This window comes from Callithrix jacchus, chromosome 6 (genome assembly GCF_049354715.1).
Source record: "Callithrix jacchus isolate 240 chromosome 6, calJac240_pri, whole genome shotgun sequence".
Taxonomy (NCBI): domain Eukaryota; kingdom Metazoa; phylum Chordata; class Mammalia; order Primates; family Cebidae; genus Callithrix; species Callithrix jacchus.
In genome coordinates, this window is record NC_133507.1 from 142192774 (window position 1) to 142215712 (window position 22939).

Here is a 22939-nt window from a genome sequence, read left to right on the forward strand (position 1 = left end):
AACAGGTGGATAAATCCACAAAGATGGGAAGAAACCAGCACAAAAAGGAGGAAAACACCCAAAACCAGAACACCGCAACTCCTACAAATGACCAAAACTCCTCACCAGCAAGGGAACAAAGCTGGACGGAGAATGACTGTGACAAAATGACGGAATTAGACTTCAGAAGGTGGATAATGAGAAACTTTTGTGAGCTAAAAGAACATGTTTTAAATCAATGCAAAGAAACTAAGAACCTTGAAAAAATATTTGAAAAAAGATTCGAGGAAATGATAACAAGAATGGATAACTTAGAGAGGAATATGAATGAATTGAAGGAGATGAAAAACACAACACGAGAACTTCGTGAAGCATGCACAAGTTTCAACAGCCAAATTGACCAAGCAGAAGAAAGAATATCAGAAGTTGAAGATCAACTCAATGAAATAAAATGAGAAACCAAGATTAGAGAAAAGAGCACAAAAAGGAATGAACAAAGTCTCCAAGAAATGTGGGACTATGTGAAGAGACCTAACCTTCGTTTGATAGGTGTACCAGAATGTGACGAAGAGAATGAATCCAAGCTAGAAAATACTCTTCAGGATATTATCCAGGAAAATTTCCCTCACCTAGCAAGGCAGGCCAACACTCAAATGCAGGAAATACAGAGGACACCACAAAGATATTCCGCAAGAAGAGCAACCCCAAGGCACATAATCGTCAGATTCACCAGGGTTGAAATAAAGGAGAAAATACTAAGGGCAGCCAGAGAGAAAGGTTGGGTCACCCACAAAGGGAAGCCCATCAAACTCACAGCAGATCTCTCGGCAGAAACTCTACAAGCCAGAAGAGAGTGGGGCCAATATTCAACATCATTAAAGAAAAGAACTTTCAACCCAGAATGTCATATCCAGCCAAACTGAGCTTCATAAGTGAAGGAAAAATAAAATCCTTTGCGAACAAGCAAGTACTCAGAGATTTTGTCACCACCAGGCCTGCTTTACAAGAGCTCCTGAAAGAGGCACTACACATAGAAAGGAAGAACCAGTACCAGCCATTCCAAAATCACACTAAATGCTAAAGAACGTCAACATAATGAAGAATCTACATCAACTAACGGGCAAAACAGCCAGCTAGCATCAAAATGGCAGTATCAAATCCACACATAACAATATTAACTCTAAATGTAAATGGACTAAATGCACCAATCAAAAGACACAGACTGGCAAATTGGATAAAAATCCAAAACCCATCAGTGTGCTGTATCCAGGAAACCCATCTCACATGCAAGGATACACAAAGTCTCAAAATAAAGGGATGGAGGAAGATTTACCAAGCAAATGGAGAGCAAAAAAAAAAAAGCAGGAGTTGCAATTCTCATCTCTGATAAAATAGACTTTAAAGCAATAAAGATCAAAAGAGACAAAGAAGGCCATTACATAATGGTAAAATGATCAATACAACAAGAAGAGCTAACGATCCTAACCATATATGGACCCAATACAAGAGCACCCAGATACATAAGGCAAGTTCTTAATGACCTACAAAGAGACTTAGACTCCCACACAATAATAGTGGGAGACTTTAACACTCCACTGTCAATAATAGACAGATCAACCAGACAGAAAATCAACAAGGATATCCAGGGCTTGAACTCAGACCTGGAACAAGCAAACCTGATAGACATTTACAGAACTCACCACCCCAAATCCACAGAATATACATTCTTCTCAGCACCACATCACACCTACTATATAATTGACCACATAATAGGAAGTAAAGCACTCCTCAGCAAATGCAAAACAACTGAAATCATAACAAGCAGCCTCTCAGGCCATAGTGCAATGAAGTTAGAACTCAGAATTCAGAAACCAACCCAGAACCGCACAGCTTCATGGAAACTGAACAACTGGCTCTTGAATGTTGACTGGATAAACAATGAAATGAAGGCAGAAATAAAGAAGTTCTTCAAAACCAATGAGAATGCAGACACAACATGCCAGAATCTCTGGGACACATTTAAAGCAGTCTGTAGAGGAAAGTATATAGCAATAAGTGCCCATATGAGGAGAATGGAGAGATACAAAATTGACACCCTATCATCAAAATTGAAAGAGCTAGAGGAGCAAGACCAAAAAAACTCAAAACCTAGCAGAAGACAAGAAATAACTAAGATCAGAGCTGAACTGAAGGAGATAGAGACACAAAAAAGCCTTCAAAAAATCAATAAATCCAAGAGCTGGTTTTTTGAAAAGATCAACAAAATAGACAAACCACTAGCCAGATTGATAAAAAAGAAAAGAGAGAACAACCAAATAGATGCAATAAGAAATGACAAAGGGGAAATCATGACAGATTCCACAGAAATTCAAACCATCATCAGAGAATATTACAAACAACTCTATGCACATAAACTAGTAAACCTGGAAGAAATGGATAAATTCCTGGACTCCTGTGTCCTCCCAAGCCTAAACCAGGAGGAAGCTGAAACTATCAATAGACCAATAACAAGGTCAGAAGTCAAGGCAGCAATTAAGAGCCTACCACACAAAAAAAGCCCAAGTCCAGTTGGGTTCACAGCTGAATTCTACCAGACACACAAAGAGGAGCTGGTACCATTCCTTCTGAAACTATTCCAAATAATCCAAAAAGAGGGAATCCTTCCCAAATCATTTTATGAGACCAACATCATCCTGATACCAAAACCCGGCAGAGACCCAACAAGAAAAGAAAACTTCAGGCCAATATCCATGATGAACATAGATGCAAAAATCTTCAATAAAATATTGGCAAGCTGATTGCAACAGCAAATCAAAAAACTTATCCATCATGATCAAGTAGGATTCATCCCGGGGATACAAGGCTGGTTCAACCTATGCAAGTCTATAAACGTAATTCACCACAGAAACAGAACCAAAAACAAAAACCACATGATTATCTCAATTGATGCAGAGAAGGCATTCAGCAAAATTCAACAGCCCTTTATGCTAAAAACCCTCAATAAACTCGGTATCGATGGAACGTATCTGAAAGTAATAAAAGCTATTTACGACAAACCAACAGCCAATATCATACTGAATGGGCAAAAACTAGAAGCATTCCCTTTGAAATCTGGCACTAGATAAGGATGCCCATGCCCTCTTTCACCACTCCTATTCAATATAGTACTGGAAGTTCTAGCCAGAGCAATCAGGCAAGAAAAAAAATAAAGGGTATTCAAATAGGAAAGGTGGAAGCCAAATTGTCTCTATTTGCAGACGACATGATAGTATACCTAGAAGACCCCATCGCCTCAGCCCCAAAACTCATGAAACTGATAAGCAACTTCAGCAAAGTCTCAGGATACAAAATCAATGTGCAAAAATCACAAGCATTTCTATACACCAATAACAGACTTAAAGAAAGCCAAATCAAGAACGAACTGCCATTCATAATTGCTACAAAGAGAACAAAATACCTAGGAATACAACTCACAAGAAACGTAAGGGACCTCTTCAAGGATACAAACCACTGCTCAACGAAATAAGAGAGGACACAAACAGATGGAGAAACATTCCATGTTCATGGTTAGGAAGAATTAATATCATGAAAATGGCTATACTGCCCGAAGTAATTTACAGAATCAATGCTATCCCCATCAAGCTACCATTGACTTTATTCACAGAACTGGGAAAAACCACCATGAACTTCATATGGAACCAAAAGAGAGCCCGCATAGCCAAGTCAATTCTAAGCAAAAAGAACACAGCGGGGGGCATCACACTACCGGATTTCAAACTATACTACAAGTCTACAGTAATCAAAACAGCATGGTACTGGTACCAAAACAGAGATGTAGACCAATGGAACAAAACAGAGTCATCGGAGGCAACACAATATATCTACAACCATACAATCTTTGATAAACCTGATAAAAACAAGCAATGTGGAAATGATTCCCTGTTTAATAAATGGTATTGGGAAAACTGGCTAGCTGTGTGCAGAAAGCAGAAACTGGACCCCTTCCTGACACCTTACACTAAAATTAACTCCAGATGGATTAAAGACTTAAACATAAGACCTGGCACCATAAAAACTCTAGAAGAAAATCTAGGCAAAACCATCCAGGACATAGGAGTAGGCAAGGACTTCATGAACAAAACACCAAAAGCATTGGCAACGAAAGCCAAAATAGACAAATGGGACCTAATCAAACTCCACAGCTTTTGCAAGGCAAAAGAGACAGTCACTAGAGTGAATCGGCAACCAACTGAATGGGAAAACATTTTTGCAGTTTACCCATCTGACAAAGGGCTGATATCCAGAATTTACAAAGAACTCAAACAGACTTACAGAAAAAAAACAAACAAGCCCATTCAAAAATCGGCAAAGGATATGAACAGACACTTTACAAAAGAAGACATATATGAGGCCAACAATCATATGAAAAAATGCTCATCATCACTGGTCATCAGACAGATGCAAATCAAAACCACATTGAGATACCATCTCACGCCAGTTAGAATGGTGATCATTAAAAAATCTGGAGACAACAGATGCTGGAGAGGATGTGGAGAAAAAGGAACACTTTTACACTGTTGGGAGTGTAAATTAGTTCAACCATTGTGGAAGACAGTGTGGTGATTCCTCAAGGCCTTAGAAATTGAAATTCCATTTGACTCAGCAATCCCATTACTGGGTGTATATCCAAAGGACAATAACTCGTTCTACTATAATGACACATGCACACAAATGTTCATTGCAGCACTGTTTACAATAGCAAAGACCTGGAACCAACCCAAATGCCCATTGATGATAGACTGGATTGGGAAAATGTGGCACATATACACCATGGAATATTATGCAGCAATCAGAAATGATGAGTTCGTGTCCTTTGTAGGGACATGGATGAATCTGGAGAACATCATTCTCAGCAAACTGAGACAAGAACAGAAAATGAAATACCACATATTCTCACTCATAGGCGGGTGATGAACAATGAGAACACATGGACACAGGGAGGGGAGTACTAAACACTGGGGTCTATTGGGGGGAAAAGGGGAGGGCCAGCGGTGGTGGGAGCTGGGGAGGGATAGCCTGGGGAGAAATGCCAAATGTGGGTGAAGAGGAGAAAGGAAGCAAAACACACTGCCATGTGTGTACCTATGCAACTATCTTGCATGTTCTGCACATGTACCCCAAAACCTAAACTGCAATAAAAAATTAAAAAACAAACAAACAAACAAACAAACAAACGAAAAAACAGGAGTTTGCTTGTGCAAGATCTCTCTTTGCCTGCTGCCATCTATGTAAGATGCGACTTACTCCTCCTTGCCTTCTGCTATGATTGTGAGGCCTCCCCGGCCACATGGAAATGTGAGTTCTCCATTAAACCTCTTTCTTTTGTAAATTGCCCACTTAGGGTATGTCTTTATCAGCAGCATGAAAGCAGACTAATATAGTGATCCACTGAAAATTGATCTCCTTTTTTCTTGTCTCCTTCCCTCTCTCCTCACACTCTCTTTATTGGGCTTTCCCCTCCCCTCCCCTCCTCTCCCCTCCCCTCCCCTCCCATTTCCTCCCCTTCCCTTCCCTTCCTTTTCTTTCTTCTCTTTTTCTATAGTGATACTCCTCTATCTTTAGAGTTTCAGGTGACAGTGTGACTTCTTTGGTAAAAATAGAAATTGTTTTTCTTTCTACTGTTCCATGTAGAATGCATTGGCCTTTGTGATCTTAATATTCAGGACCATCAAGCATTTCTTACGTGGTATAAGGCTTTATTATGGGAAGCAATCGTGGACTCAATGCTTCTTGTTTTGAAGTAGGATAAGGAAAGAGACTTGGTCATGAGATAGAGCAGCATAATTAGTGATGTGCTACCAAGACACCGTCAGACTTCTCACCATCACTCCCAGGACCAAGGGTGCTGACTGATTAACCTTGATCAACTCTCCAGGAATTACCCTTGACTGAGGGAAACTGCCTATCCCAAGGACCTGAAGACACTTCATTTACCAAATAATAATCAATGTGCTAATGAGAGAGACACCAGAATTTTTAAAAAGTACATAGTGGACTGTACTCTGTAGACCAGCACTGAAAGAGGGAGATGTTAAAGAATTGTGCTCCCTGAAAGCAATGTGGATTATAGGATTTTGTAAAAATAGATGCTAGCTGAAGATGTTTAACTGGCAAAAACAAAGTGGGCACATTTATTATAATGAGGAGCAATGTTCTAGGAGAACCAGAAGCCTGACCTAAAAAGAACTATGTAGATGATGAATAGAACATCATGTTCCTTGGGACAGTTTTACGGCTTGAATATGTCCCTCAAAGTTCATTAAATGGAAACTTAATTTTTAAGGCAGTGGTGTTGAGAGGTGGTACCTTGAAGGGGTGATTGGGTCAGGAGTGCTCTGCCCTCATAAATGGATTAATGCACTAATGCATATTCCTGTTCTTCTGCCTTCCACCACAGTATAATGTAGCAAGAAATCCCTCAGTAGAAAGATACTGGCCCCTCAACTTTGGACTTCCCAGCCTCTAGAACTGTAAGAAACAAATCTCTTAGTTTTAAACATTGTCCAGTCTCAGGTATTCTATTATAGCTGCATGGAACAAACTAAGACTGGCAGGATAAAAGGTCAGTCAGTAAGAATATTGCTTGGTGTATACAAGAAAAGAAAACAAGTATGTATGATCAGTAGACAGAAATCGACTGCTCCAATAAAAAAGTCGTAATCTTTTGACCAGTTCTCTAACTCAGAACCCATGGGTAAGAGGGAGATGTCAGGTCCTTACAAGGATGAACTCTGCAACATCATGGCAAATATTCTCAGTAGTGATTATTCTAAGGCTTCTCAAAGACACCTACAACCCTTTACTCAAATTATCATATATTGAAGTGATATGGCTTGGCTGCAGTCCCCACTCAAATCTCATCTTGAATTCCCACGTGAGGTAGGAAGGACCCAGGAGGAGGTAATTGAATCACGGGGGTAGGTCCTTCACCTGCCACTCTCATGATAGTAAGTCTCACGAGATCAGATGATTATTATAAGGGGGAGTTTTCCTGCAAAAGCTCTCTTTGCCTGCTGCCATCCATGTAAGGTGTGACTTGCTCCTCCTTGCCTTCTGCCATAATTGTGAGGCTTCCTTAACCATGTGGAACTGTAAGTCCAATTAAATCTTTCTTTTTTAAATTGTCCAGTCTTGGGTATGTCTTTATTAGAGCAAATATCAAAAAAAAATTTTAATTTTTTTTTAAATTGTACTTTAGATTCTGGGGTACATGTGGTACATGTGCAGATCATGCAAAATTGTTGCATAGGTACATTCATGGCAAGTTGGTTTGTTGCCACCATCCCCCATCACCTATACCTGACATTTCTCCCCATGTTATCCCTCCTCCACCTACCTCCCACTATCCCTCCCATACCCCCCAGTGTGTGATGCTCCCCTCTTTGTGTCTAAATGTTCTCATTGTTCAGCACCTGCCTATGAGTAAGAACATGTGGTATATGATTTTCTGTTCTTGTGTCAGTTTGCTGAGAATGATGGTTTCCAGGTTTATCCATGTTCCTACAAAGGACACTAACTCATCATTTTTTATGGCTACATAGTATTCCATGGTGTATATGTGCCACATTTTCTTTGTCCAATCTGTCATTGATGGGCATTTGGGTTGGTTCCAGGTCTTTGCTATTGTAAACAGTGCCATGATGAACATGTGTGTGCATGTGTCTTTATAATAGGATGATTTATAGCCATTCTAACTGGCATGAGATGGTAGGTATCTCAGAGTGGTTTTGATTTGCATTTCTCCAATGACCACTGATCATAAGCATTATTTCATATGTTTGTTGGCTTCAAATATGTCTTCTTTTGAAAAGTGTCTTTACATATCCTTTGCCCACTTTTGGATTTTTTTTTCTTGTAAATCTGTTTCAGTTGTTTGTAGATTCTGGTTATTAGCTGTTTGTCAGATAGGTAGATTGCAAAAGTTTTTTCCCATTCTGTTGGTTGCTGGTTTGTTCTAATGATTGTTTCTTTTGCTCTACAGAAGCTCTGAAGTTTAATTAGATCCCATTTGTCTATTTTGGCTTTCGTTGTCCTCTCTTATTTCCTTGAGCAGTGGTTTGTAGTTCTCCTTGAAGAGGTCCTCTACCTCCTTTGTTATTTGTATTCCTAGATATTTTCTTCTTCTAGCAATTGTGAATGGGAGTTTGCTCTTGATTTGGCTCTCTGTTAGTCTGGTATTGGCATATAGGAATGCTTGTGATTTCTGCACATTGATTTTGTATCCTGAGACTTTGGTGAGTTGCTTATCAGCTTAAGGAGAGTTTGGGCTGAGACAATGGGGTCTTCTAAATATACTATCATGTAGTCTGCAAATAAAGACAATTTGACTTCCTCCTTTCCTAATTGAATACACTTTATTTCTTTTTTTGCTTGATTGCTCTGGCTAAAACTTCCAATACTATATTGAATAAGAGTGGAGAGAGAGGGCATCCTTGTCTAGTGCCAGATTTCAAAGGGAATGCTTCTGGGTTTTGCCCACTTATTATGATATTGGCTGTGGGTTTGTCATAATTATCTTATATTATTTTGTGATAGGTTCCATTGATACCTAGTGTATTGAGAGTGTTTAGCATAAAGGGCTGTTGAATTTTGTCAAAGGCCTCCTCTGCATCTATTTAGATAATCATGTGGTTTTTGTCTTTGGTTCTGTTTATGTCGTGGATTACGTTTATTGACTTGCAAATGTTGAACAAGTCTTGCATCCCTGGGTTGAAGCCTACTTAATCATGATGGATAAGCTTTTTGATGTGCTGTTGCAATTGGTTTGCCAGTATTTTATTGAAGATTTTTGCATCTATGTTATCATGGATATTGGAGTGAAGTTTTCTTTTTTTGTTGAGTCTCTGCCGGGTTTTGGTATCAGGATGATGTTGGTCTCATAAAATGATTTGGGAAGGATTCCCTCTTTTTGTATTGTTGGAATAGTTTCAGAAGGAGTGGTACCAGCTCTTCTTTGTATGTCTGGTAGAATTCGGCTGTGAAGCCATCTGGACCTGGACTTATTTTGGTTGGTAGGCTGTTAATTGTTGCCTCAACTTTAGTCCTCGTTGTTGGTCTATTCAGGGTTTCAACTTCTTCCTGGTTTAATTTTGGTAGGGTGCAAGTGTCCATGAATTTATCCATTTCTTTCAGGTTTACTGGTTTATGTGTATAGAATTGTTTGTAGTATTATCTGATGGTAGTTTGTATTTCTGTGGAATTGGTGGTGATATCCCCTTTATTTTTTTAATTGAATCTATTTGATTCTTCTCTCTTGTCTTTTTTATTAATCTGGGTAGCGGTCTATTTTGTTGTTCTTTTCAAATAACCAGCTCCTGGATTTATTGCTTTTGGAAGTTATTTTTTGTTTCTCTATCTCTTCATTTCTGCTCTGATCTTAGTTATTTATTTTCTTCTGGTAGATTTTGAGTTTTTTTTCTTTTTTTTTTTTTAATGTTGCTCCTCTAGCTCTTTCAATTTTGATGATAGGGTGTTGATTTTAGATCTTTACTTGTTTCTCATGTGGGCATTTATTGCTATAAATTTCCCTTAGACACTGCTTTAAATGTGTCCCAGAGAATCTGGCATATTGTGTTCTTGTTCTCATTAGTTTTGAATAACAACTTTATTTCTGCCTTTGTTTCATTGTTTATCCAGTCAACATTCGGGAGCCAGTTGTTCAGTTTCCATGAAGTTGTGTGGTTTTGAGTTAGTTGCTTAATCCTGAGATCTAATTTGATTGCACTGTGGTCTGAGAGACTGTTTGTTATGATTTCTGTTTTTTTTTTTTTTTTTTGCATTTGTTGAGTAGTGATTTGCTTCCAATTATGTGGTCAATTTTAAGTAAATGTGATGTGGTGCTGAGAAGAATGTGTATTCTGTGGCTGTGGAGTGGAGAGTCCTGTAGATGTATATTTAGATGTATTTTAGGTCTGCTTGTTCCAGTTCTGCATTCAAGTCTTGTATATCCTTGTTGATTTTCTGTCTTGTTGATCTGTCTGATGTTGACAGTGGAGTGTTAAAGTCTCCCCCTATTATTGTGCAGGAGTCTAAGTCTCTTTGTAGGTCATTAAGAACTTGCTTTATGTGTCTGGGTGCTCCTGTATTGGGTGCATATATATTTAGGATAGTTAGCTCTTCTTGTTGTATTGATCCTTTCACCATTATGTAGTGCCCTTCTTTGTCTCTTCTGATCTTTGTTGGTTTAAAGTCGATTTTATCAGAGACTAAAATTGCAACGCCTGCTTTTTTTGTTCTCCATTTGCTTGGTAGATCTTTCATCCCTTTATTTAGCATCTATGTGTGTCTTTGAGAGTGAGATGGGTTTCCTGAATACAGTACACCAATGGATTTTGACTTTTTATCCAGTTTGCCAGCTCGTGTCTTTTGATTGGGGCATTTAGGCCATTTACATTTAATGTTAATATTGTTATGTGTGAATTCGATGCTGCCATTTTGTCACTGGTTGTTTGTTTTGCCCGTTGGTTGATGCAGTTCCCTCATTGCATTACTGGTCTTTACCATTTGGTTGTTTTTGCAGTGGCTGGTACTGGGTTTTTTTCTGTGTTTAGTGTGTCCTTCAGGAGCTCTTGTAGGGCAGGTCTGGTGTCAACAAAATCTCTCAGTAATTGCTTGTCTGTAAAGGATTTTATTTCTCCTTTACTTACGAAGCTTAGTTTGGCTGGATATGAGATAATGAATTAAAAGTTCTTTTCTTTAAGGATGTTGAATATTGGTCCCCACTCTCTTCTGGCTTGTAGAGTTTCTGCTGAGAGATCTGCTGTAAGTCTGATGGGCTTCCTTTGTAGATGACCCGAACTTTCTCTCTGGTGGCCCTTAGCATTTGTTCCTTCCTTTTAACCCTGGTGAATCTGAGGATTATGTGCCTTGGGATTGCTCTTCTTGAGGAGTATCTCTGTGGCATTCTTTGTCTTTCCTGTATTTGAATGTTGGCCTGCTTTGCTAGGTTGGGGAAGTTCTCCCAGATAATATTTTGAAGAGCGTTTTCCAGCTTGGATTCAGTTTCCCTGTCCTCTTCAGGTACACTGATCAAGCATAGTTTAGGTCTTTTCACATAATCCCATATTTCTTGGAGGCTTTGTTCATTTCTTTTAACTCCTTTTCCTCTTTTCTTGCCTTCTCTTTTTATTTCATTGAGTTGATCTTCGATCTCTGATATCCTTTCTTCTGCTTAATCGATTTGGCTATTGAATCTTGTGTATGCTTCACGAGGTTCTCGTGGTGTGTTTTTCAGCTCCATCAGGTCATTTATGTTCTTCTCTAGTCTGGTTATTCTAATTATAATTTCATCTAATCTTGTTTCAAGGTTCTTAGTTTCTTTGCATTGTGTTAAAACACTTCCTTTTAGCTCAGAGAAGTTTGTTATTACCCATCTTATGAAGCCTGCTTCTGTCAGCTCATCAAAATCGTTTTCTGACCTGTTTGATTGCCATGCTGGTGAGTTGTGGTAATCTCTCTGGGGAGAAGAAGCATTCTGGACTTTAATGTTTCTGTCCTTTTGGCACTGGTTTCTTCCCATCTTCTCTGAGTGCACATCCTGTCTGTTAAAGTTGGGGTTATTTCTCCTGTATGAGGCTTTCTTTTTTTAAACGCAGGTGTCAGTGTGCCACTTGAGACAGTCTATCCATTGTCTGCCTGTGGAGGTGCTGCTGGGCTGCTTCAGTCTCAGCCAGGCTGCTGTTTATTCTTCACCTGGTTTCCCTACTGCTGGGGTCAGCCCTGCCTTCCCAATGGCAGACTCTTTCCCTCTGCAGAGCCCGCAGCTCCCAGATGGAGGATGTGTTAACTGCAAAACTCTTCCAGGAGAGGGACTCCAGTTGCTGAATCTTGTGGGGGAAGGGCCTGTCGGGTCGTATTCCCCTCCCTGCTTTCTACCCTCCTTTCTGTGGGATGGGCAGTTCCTTTTTGCAAACTTTCTAGGTATTCATCCTCATCTCTTCCCTGAAATGCACTAACAAGGCACCGGTCTATCACCCGGATCTGTGATTCTGGGTGGTTCTCAGCAAGGAGGGGTTTTCCTGGTCTGTCTGTTATCGAAGTCTTGGAGTGAATTGCTGTATCTGATTAAGAGAACTGAGGAGGTGATGCCCTCCCAATCCTTCATGCCTGATACACTTTCCAGGTGGGACAGTGTCCCACCTTTTCTCAACTGGAATGTCTTTGGGCTGCTTTTGCTGCCTTCTTTTTTTGGGGGGGGGGCTAATCCCACTTTTCAACCAGTCCCTTTAAAACAAAACCAGCACCTCACTCGGAGATGTGGATATGGCTTTGGTTCTGTCTCACTGGGTGGTAGCTGCACTCTGGAGAAGCTTCCTTTCGGCCATCTTCCCCTGAATCGAATATCAAAATATTTCAAGGCTATTTCAACATAGGATCTGAGTTGACAGGAAAGAGTGAGGATATTTGAGAACCAAGCAATAAAGGGATTTTTGGCCCAGGTCTTCTGGCTCACAGGTCTTCTGAGTTCACAACCAGGGAGTCCCTGAATAAATAAATGGCATGGATATACTTGGTAGTTTGAAGAACACCAGTGTAGGTTTCTTATGTTGGCTCTGATTGATTGACCAGGTAACATGAAAAACTATCAGCTTTGAATAGGACATAAAGCAACCATGACAGGGCTCTGCAGTGGATCCAGGCTGTGATCAAAGCATATAACCCAGCAGAAGCTATGGTACTAGAGGGACATGAGGTGGAAAATGGCATTTGTGATGCTTAGCTGGTTGGTCAAGGACTGGAAGGGAAACAATTGGGGATAAAGGATCTGGGGAAGACATCATTCTTTGAGGAAACCAACTCACTACCTGGTAGGAATTTCATTAGATTGTGTCCCCTCCCCCTGGAAATAGAAAATATCTGTTCTGATAGGAATAGACTGATGTTTTGGGTATGGATACACCTTTCCTGCCCACAGGGCTTTAGCCAGCAGCATTGAAAGCTTAGACAGTTTGATCCATAATATTGCATCAGACCAGGAGACCTGCTTCATAGTAAAAGGGAATGTGGCAGTAGACACTTGGTCATGGAATCCACTGGTCCTGTTATAAACCATAAAGTCTGATGACCTGGCAGAGTGATGAAATGATCCTTTGAAGACCAAGATGAAGTACCAGATTAGAGATGATACCCCGGGGGAAGGTTGCCCTCCTCTAGGCTGCAGTAGATACTCAAAGTGAATGTCAACTATATGGTGCTATGCCCCAAAGATGAGGAATATTTGGTCCAGGCCCATGAGGTGGCAGTAGTAGTGGCTTTGCTATCATCACATGTAGCAATGCCTTGGGGAATTTGTTGCTTCCACAACTCTAGGCTCTTGAAATTTCTGAGTCATAGAGAAGGAGCACTTCCACCTTCTCAGTGGTCGTTCCACTGAGGACACAGTGAAGATCTCATTACCCTTTACACTTTGGCTGCCTGAAAATTCCTTTGAGATACTTGTGCCAAAAGACTAGCAGGCAAGAAACAGAGTTACCATTCTAGAAGAAATAATTGACTCTGATCATCCAAAAAAGATAAGACCTGTCTTACATAACGAAGGCAGGAAGAATTTGCTTGGCACCAGATAATTCACTGGGACAAGTCTTGGCACACCCTTACTCATTTTGATAGTACAGTCTTCTCTTGGTATTTCGAGGGCACTGGTTCCAGGACCCCCATGCATAGCAAAGTCTGAGGATGTTCAGATCCCTTACACAAATGGCATAGTATTTGTACATAACCTATACACATCTTCCCATGTGCTTTAAATCATCTCTAAGTTACTTATACAATGTAAAAGCTATGTAAATAGTTGTTATACTGTAGTTTTTATTGGCACTATTTTTATTATTGTATTTTTATTTTTATTTTTTCCTACAAATGATTTGATCTGTAGTACTTTGAATCTGAGGATGCTGAACCCATGGATAAGGAGGCTGTACTTTTCTTGGATAAATGCCCTTCATTAGAAGAGTGTGTTAAACAGAAGCTCAGCTCCTTCAAGGGTGACAGTCTTGGCTACCCCACCAGGTGAGTTACCAAGACCAGAAAAGGTACCAATCAAGGATGAGAGGAGTCTAGAATGGGCACTAAAGGAGAGAGAAGAGGAGTGCCAGTTGCAGTTTAAAAATCAGCTTCAGTGGTGGTGATTTAAATCTACCCCATTAACTTTCCTCTTGTAAGTTTTTCTAGAAAAAGAGACCAATCAAAGTCAGGGAGCAGTCATTTTCAGATGGGATGAACTCAGTGTAAGAGGCAAGCAGAGTGTGGAAGATTAGAAGGTAGTGGTTACCATTATGCCATCCAGATTCCTCTTCAGGACCGAGGACTCATTCTCCAGCTGGCAGGAACATTAGCTACTGACAGTCATGGCTGAGTTCCTCTTCAGGAATTATCCTCCACTTGAGGGGAATTGCTTTGTTCAGTGTTACATTCCCTCCATAGTGGCAGCCCACATCCGTCCACTGGTTGATGTGAGGTACAAAGTCCTGGACCTTGTCTTAGGTGGGATAATTCTGAAGGGCTCTTCTAGTTCAAGAACTCCTCATAGGATTGGCTGAGGTCTCCTCTGCAACTGGATCACAGTTCAACTTTTTCTTCTGCCCAGTCCTGCTTCTTTCATCTGTTGCCAGTTTTATCCCTGAGTGTGTTTCCCAATAAATCCCCCACATGCAAATCTCAGAGTTTGTTTCCGATGGAACACAGTCTTTGATGGCTAGTGAAAGGAACTTTTACATGTATTTGGAAGAAGCCTTTGGATGCATATTTATGTTAGCTACCTCTAACCTAAGTGAGTGAGTGACTAATGCTATCCAGTTATGAATGAAGGAAAAACTGTAAAATGGAATGTAGTTCCAAATAGTCAAAATGATTTGTTATCCTCAGGAAAATCCCTTCAGTTGATCATGAATAAAGATGAATAGAGTTTTTAAGAATGGAAAGCCCCTCAAAAATAGAAGTTACATATCGAGTAAAGAATATTGGATTAGAAGAGCACAAAAATATGAAGCTGCCTGTGTCACCAATGCATACTTTGGCTTTGGGAACAGTTTCTGAACCCAAGAGTGAAATACAGAGGAGGGGGCCACAGGGCTCTGATGGAAGATGTGCTTTCCCAAGGTACCCAGGGCTTGGTCAGCACCTGTCCCCTTCCCACAAACCCCTCCGATTTACCTGAGAGTAAGTTCCTTCTCTGTCCCTGAGCATTTTGTTTAGGAAGAAGAGGAAATCCTGGCACTTGCCTCCAAGTGCTGCTCCCAGCAATAGGTGCCAGGTCCCTCTTCTACCTCTTTGCTGGCAGGTGGATAGGCACACATCCAACCCTAACCAAATGGATTGCTGGCTAGGGCTCTGAAGCTTAAGTGTGGGACATGAGAAATGGGGACAGTAAGAAGTCGCATCACCATCCACTAAGATGGCAATAAGAGCAATGGACTATCCCCAAGTGATGCTGCTTTGTCCATCTTATGTTCACCTCCCATGCCCCATGCATAGTCTTCCTCTTCCATCATTTCAATGAGATTCCAACAGGCTTCCAGCAAGGACTATGCTTTACTTAAGATGGTCATAGTTGGTTTTCATTGTTTACAACTAATCATCTTGGCTTATTCAGTTACTTACCAGGCTTTCACTCCCTAGAATGGTGAGTTACCATGAAAGAAGAAACAGACATGTTCATGCTTCTTTTACTTGCTCTCTGCTAAAACTAGAGTATCAAAATCTGTATGAGAGGAGAAAACTCAACCGTTAGATATTTGGTTAATGGTTTAATTTGTGGTAGAGAGCACAGATTTGTTTAGGAAGAAGAGGAAATCCTGACACTTGCCTCCAAGTGCTGCTCCCAGCATTAGGTGCCAGGTTCCTCTTCTACCTCTGCTGGCAGGTGGATAGGCACACATCCAACCCTAACCAAATGGATTGCTGGCTAGGGCTCTGAAGCTTAAGTGTGGGACATGAGAAATGGGGACAGTAAGTTTAAGAAGGTGACATATTTATGCTTATCAATGTGAACCTCCAGATTTCAAAGACTCAAAGAGAAGACACTAAAACTGTTCTGTGTATATTGAATCTGAGGTTGATAAGAATCTGAGGACACAGACTCATTTCCGAGTCATAAGGAACGTGGATGTTTCAGAAGATGGGACCCAACTGCTACTGAGCTTTGGGTATTGAATACATCCCTGATGACAGCTTACTTATCATTTGTCTCTTTCTCATAAAAGAGCACAAAACACGCAAAACTGCTTTTGCTTTCTGTGTTTTCAATTGTTGGCAAGCTGTCTAAATGGTAATTTACTGTATTTTATTTTCAGTTCGGAGATGCTCCACCTTCTTTAAAACATTTTCTACATTGTTCTTTGTTTGTTATCTAATACTAGGAAATAGTGCTTGTTCTGAAGCCTACATTTCTATCCCATCAGAGATCCCTGAAAGAGCCTATTTCCCAAGGAAGCAGGCAGGGATGGGGTGTAGGCAGAATGTGCTAAGAAACCTGCCACTGTTCTGTGGTATGATTTACCCACACAAATGGAGAATAACAAAACCCTCCATCTCAGAAGCACTAGTGCAGTTCTGTCTGGATTTATTCCAAGCTCCTTGCTTCAAAGTTCTACAACTGGGAAAATCTGTTTATAGTCTTTTTTTTTAATACAGAGCATGTAGAGAGAATCAGATTATTTTCAAATACAATGGTGCCATCTGGCCACAGGGACCTTAGAGACCGACATTGTCAAAAGGTTCCTTTTCTTTTTTGGTTTCCATCCTAAGTGAGCTGGGAATAAGTACAGTGAATGATGATTAAGTCATCCCTACTCAGAAGCCACTTTGTGTGAGCATTAGAGTTATTGGATGGAAGGCACTTTCACCTTTCTGGATACCAAGGGCAACAATGAACTCATAGGACATCTATCTATCTATCTATCTATCTATCTATCTATCTATCTATCTATCTATCTATCTATATCATCTATCTATCAGGATTATTTTTAAAAATTGATATTAAGGGAACATTTCTATTTTCTTGAGTTTAGCTAACATTGTGGGATAATTAGGATCATGCCATGTCCATCACAATTCAGTTTTGATATTAGATGCCCTAATTAGTCTATGTGTCTGATTTTTTTCTATCTCTAGCTAAAAAGTATAGTTATATATACAATAGCTGGAATCACAGCTATTCCAGCTATTGTATGTATAATTCCCTGCAGCTTTCCATAGGAGGACAGGAATGCCTCACATATAAAGAGCTTCCAAAGTCATGACCCTCTGAGCTTTGAGAAAGAAGACTAAGTCTCTAGGACAATCACTTCTAGAACCAGGGCAGAATAATTACAACTAGAGGGACTGTACTCATGAGGGGGAAAGGGAGGCAGAGAGAGAAGAGGAGAAGAGAGAGAGACAAACAGAGAGACACGCTGTTGGGGTTGGGAAGACAGAGAGAAATAGAGAGAGAGAGAGAGAGAGAGAGAGAGAGAGAGAGAGAGAGAGAGAGAGAGAAAGAGAGAGAGAGAAGAGAAAGAGAGACACAGAGAAAGGAGAAAGTGAGACAGACACAAAGAAAGAGGTGGTGGGGGCAGAATTAGGTTTTCCTCTTATTCTTCACACATTGTCTTAGCCCAGCCAAGCAGGATAATCTAGGTGGTTTATCCGAATACTTTTTTACAAATGTGATTAATCTCAATTTATAAATAAGGAAGAAGCGGGCTTTCTCAGGTGATGCTGCTAGGGTAGGTACTCAGGGCATACACCTGCTTCCTCTTTCTAGGTATTTTCTCAGGCTGCTGCTCAATCCATTTGGGCACCATAGAAGCCTGAAAGCTCTAACAAAAACTGTTTGAAAAATTCTGCTCTGATTAAGTAATAATATCCTATGTTTGAAATCCTAATAGCTTCATTCTGTGAAAAGTTTAAACAGAGGGAAACTCCTGGGAGATCTGACTTGAGAAGAGCGAGCAATTTCTGCATCATGGGGCCCTGCCAGGCACCCTTTCTCCTATTTTTGATGATCACTTCCACTTTGGAATTATTTCTTTGGCAATACTGCTATTATGGTTTCTGTTAGGAGAACAAAACTTTATCTCAAATGATCACCATATTCAAATTGAGCCCATCATTGCATGTCCAATGGGTACTTTTTCACACCCAGGCGGAGATAGGGTAGAACAGTTCCACCAGTAAAGCTGAGTGTAGGGGAGACACCCTTTGTAGACTGTGATTCTGTGAGGTCAGACGTTGGACAGAGAAGTATTGATGCGAGGGAGGGGTATGAGTTATTTTCTTAGCTTAAACAGGAGATAGTGTCTATGGCAGCAGCTTCTGCAGCTATCATGGGCCATCCTATGTAACCAAATGCCAAAAGAAGAAATGTTGACGACTTCCATTAAGAAAAAAAAAGATGGTAATACATACACTAGGCTTTGACTGCATCGTGATTCTTTGGAGGACCAGTTGGCTGTTATTTCCAAGTGTCAAATGGAATTAAAGGACATCAGTGAATGAACTTGTCACTGATGCCTAAATAGTATAATGTGGAAAATCATGAATGAAGAAAAGCTCTGCTATAAATGTAGAAGGTTAGATGGCATGCCATATAGTTATCAAAAATGTCAATCCATGGGTTTATTAGATTGGGGTAGGAGAACTTCTTTCAAATCCTGTTTTAATATTCTATCTTTATTCCTTAAAAACAGTTATCAAATTTGTTTCCTGTGTCTGCCTTTATTGATTACAAATGTTCCCAAATGTTAAGACCATGGAAAATGGCAACAAACTATCAATTCCTCATGTTAACAAGCACCACATTTACTCCAAAAGTTTATAAAGAAGAGGAAAAGAATCACACACAGATGATTTCAATCATACAGCTTATAAAGATATACAGAAACAGGCTTTGCTTAGGGTGCAAGTTGCTAGGATTTCAATTTCATTTAAAGATGGACAGTTTCTCTACAGGGTAGGCATTTTGTCTTCCTGAAGCCAGAATAGATTCCATCCAGATGCTTCATGTTTTTGCCTTGAGAGCAAACATTACATGGGAACTGAGCTGACGGAGCTGAACAAAGCAGCCTTATAAATTCTAAATTCGGGCGATTGCATCATTGAAGTCCCAACCATACTAAGAGTCAAATCCAGCTTTTATTTTTATTGAGCATTTGCAACTAATTCCCACTGATCAAAGACAACTTAGTCCTCTTTTTTTCCTATTTTTGTTTTTGGCAAATAAATAGTACTCTGGAAGGATGACATGGGAATCATTCTGCTTTCCAACAGGCATACAAATCCGCTGTTGCAAGGAGCAAGTGAAATGGGGAAAAGCAGTGCATTTCGGGAATTCATTAAGTGGCTGAATTCATTAAGTACTGGAAGGAGATAATTTAGATCTTTTTTGTTAACACAATAATTTGCAACTGTATAATTATCAGGGTTTGCTTTAGTCTGGGACAAAATCTGATATTTATACTTAAATGAAAATTACCTACCACTTACACTGAGAAAAATATGAGCTTCTTAGTTGTGGTTATTGGTAAGATGTGGGGTTACAGAATCTCCACTTTTCTTTTTCCTAATTAGGTTTTTTTTATAGTCTAGGGGGTGGGTTTTATCGCCTGATGTGACCCAGAGGGAGATGGTGCCTGTCTAAGGCATGTGAGTTAAGTAAAAGCCTAAGCCTGAAGCTGGAGCAAAGCAGCACCGATCTTACTCCTGGTCATCTCAGGGCTTTCTTTATTTAGCTATAAAATAATGAAGACATTATCATTGTGGTGAGCCCAGGGGCAAATCTATATATTTGGGGGTCTAGAAATTACACAATTTGAGAGGCCATCCCTAAGAAAAAGAATACAAATATTGTGAATTCTAAGTTGGGTATAAAGGGTTGAAATGGGCTCTTGCAATCGAAGGACCCTGAAGCTTAAGCGTTTTTAAAGGTAAATCCACCTAGGTGTGTGCTAATACCACTGGAAGGAAGGAAAGCTGACTCTCATAGATTCCCCCAGCAATCCATAAAAGAACTGTTAGTTGTGCTGGCTGGTCCACCTTTGAGAGGGAGGTGGTAAGGTCTTCTGAGGAACTGGGAAGTATGGAAGCAGACATCTGTCTGCGGGCAAGTGAAGGCTTTTTGTAAGAATTATTAGGAGCTGTCCCAGCCTAAGCCTCCACTGATAAGGCATCCTCTGTTTTGCAAACATGATTACTCCTAGGTGTAAGTTTCCTCGGTGGGGATGATTATGTGTTTGGAACTACTATGTTTCAGGAAGTCGTAAACTATACCATGCAACTCTCACAGCAGCCCGGGGAATGTTTTCAACTTCATTTTATAGATCTGGAAACGGACATATCAAAAGCTCAGGTGATTTGATCACCATCCAGGGCTAGTAAAGAACATGGACCTCAGCTAGTAGCCCTGAAGTCTATGCTTTGCTCACCCAACCCTTGCAGAAGCGTTCTTAGGGGCTGCAGCCTCCAGGAGTTCGTAGGTGGTTTGAGCTCTCTGAGTGCTCTCACTGGCAAGCTGTTCACTTAGCCAAAGTGACACCCCACTTCTTGGGACAAAGGCCCAGACATGCTTACAACATGAGGACTGTGTCCTCCCTGTGGGTTGACAGCTGGTCACTGAAATGAAAACATTTTCTCTGCTTCAAGGTCAGAGAAGTCCTGGCCTGGAAAGTGTTAACAAGAAGGACTTTTGGAGCAGCAAAGCAACATGAAGGGTTACAGTACATTCTTGTAAGAGTGTTTTCTAGAGTATATCCTCATTCTCACGCTGTTCATGGAGTTTATTTCATAAATTCCCAAACAAATGAGATTCCCTGGGCAATTATTATGAGTGCTGGGCCACACCAAACATGGTGATGGGTGGGAAGGAAGTGATGTCTTGCTAGATAAGACAGAAAAAATTCTGACCCAGAATAGGGCTTTTTTTTAAAATTTAGAAATCCACCTTTTCTATAGTTATTTTGCTTTTTCTTCTCTACTAGCCCATTCTAGCAACACGCACGCACACAAACACACACACACACACACACACACACACACACACACACACACATACTTTTTTACTACTTAAAGGTAGTAATAAAAAGTTAACTAGGATCCAGTAGCATTTGGATGCCTACTTTTCTTAAGAAACTGTTCAAAACTTGGAAGAGAAGATTTTGATTGTTTTAAACAAAAGAAATAATAAATGTTTTAGGTGATGGATATCTCAATTACCCTGATTTGATCATTACATATTGTATGCATGTATCAAAATATCATGTGTACCCCATAAATATGTACACTATATGGATCAATTAAGAAAAATCTTTGGGCAGGAATGGAGTCCTCTTTCTCACAGATTAATCTCTATAAATTTCATATTTAGAAATATGATCTGCTCTGATGGCAACCAGCATGTATTTGTTATGCTCTGTATCCATGGTGATTGAATACATATTTCTTTTTTTTTCTTTTTTGAAACCATTAAGAACCACAGAGGTTACCTCCCCCTAAGGCGGGACATTTTTAAAGGCAGTTAAGTAAAGGAGGCTTTTAAGGTGAAGGTTTATGTAAAGGAGGCAGCTCTGGCTCCTTCAAAGCCTCCCAGCCTGGTAATCAAACCAAACTCACTCCCATTTCTGTGACTGTGCTTAGGAGCTTGGAAACAATAACTGTGCTGGGGCAGGTTTGGAATACATTGAAATAGGCCTGTCAAGTGTCAGTCTATACAGGAGGCGATGGAGTATGCACTGACATCATGTAATCAAAAGGAAAAAATTACACTGTGAGTCTTGCCTGGGAAAAATAGACTGCAACTTAGCAAGCACATTTCATGCTCCTTGAACAGAACTGCAATTCCTTCCTCTATTTCCTCATGGAGCACCTATTTAGCCACATGGTGGTGGCTTACAAATAAAGGGTGGGACTGTCTGGTGTGTTGTAAAGATATCAGCTCTGGTGGATCAGATAAAATCCAACCCATCTCAGCAGGTACTAACTTGTTTAAGAAAACCAGCTGTCAACAGGAAAAGAAACTCAGAGGGCTCACCAAGTTAATCATTCCTTTGGCAGGCCCTGAGAAATTTACTGCTTGATCTTTTGGTAAAATTCTGGGTAAATGCAGAAAGGCAGCTGCCTTCCATCAACTGGGAATCAATTATGAGGCTGATTGGGGTGTTTGTTTTTTTCAGTTACTCAAACAGATCAAGACGCATGGAATGGCAGAAACCTTCGGGTCTTCACTAAAGGAGCACACGGTACAGGGATACAGGTGAGAAATTCTGAGGAGCGATGAAGGGCTGGGGAAAGCCCTTCTGGATTCTCTTCTCTCTTTAGACTGCAGGAGGTTCAGTCTTCCTCCAATTTGCTGACCTGAAAACCTTTACCTTCTCATAGCTGCCATTGAGTTTTTACCTGGAGCATTACTAGGCAGAGTTACACGCATCACTGTCACAGAAATTCATTCCCTGCCTTTGCCTTCCCTTGACCTTCCAGCCTGTCCTAGAAAAACCTTTGCTGCATTACTGTTAATTTCAGGTGTGCAATAAAAATGCCAAATACATAGTCTATGGGACGATGCTGATATTGTCTCTAAATAGGTTTTTAATCCACCTGGGAATTTACAAGGCCTTTGTTCTGGAAACTCCCAATATTATCTGCTTGTTGTTAGATTTCCTAACAGTTGGCATTTTTCTGGGAGGAATTTTAAAAGCATACCTCTTTGGACAGTACAAAGGGATTTTTTTGTACTACAGATATATTTTATAAACTTGAGTTAATTGTTAAGTATAACACACCTACCAAAAAGGGTAACACATGCCATAGATATTAGGTAGTGCAGGAAGCTTTCTGACAGGGAGATTAAATAGACTTGTCATAAGCATACTAGCCAAAGGCTGTTTTACATTTTGCTTTTGTTAGTGGAGGTGGAGGTCGGTGAGAAGGGATG

The 22939-nt window shown here is 40.2% G+C and overlaps 1 long non-coding RNA gene across 4 annotated transcripts in view; it reads left to right on the top strand.

Moving 5' to 3' along the window:
* Positions 1-22939, top strand: part of LOC144576829 (uncharacterized) — a 741704-nt gene that overhangs the window by 382726 nt on the left and 336039 nt on the right. For 3 of the 4 annotated variants that reach the window (XR_013519398.1, XR_013519399.1, XR_013519400.1), the window contains one exon: positions 22182-22261. This is a non-coding gene — a long non-coding RNA (uncharacterized LOC144576829). Of the gene's footprint in view, positions 1-13909; positions 14047-22181; positions 22262-22939 lie in introns of those variants that run through there. The other variant, XR_013519401.1, reaches the window with a different exon arrangement.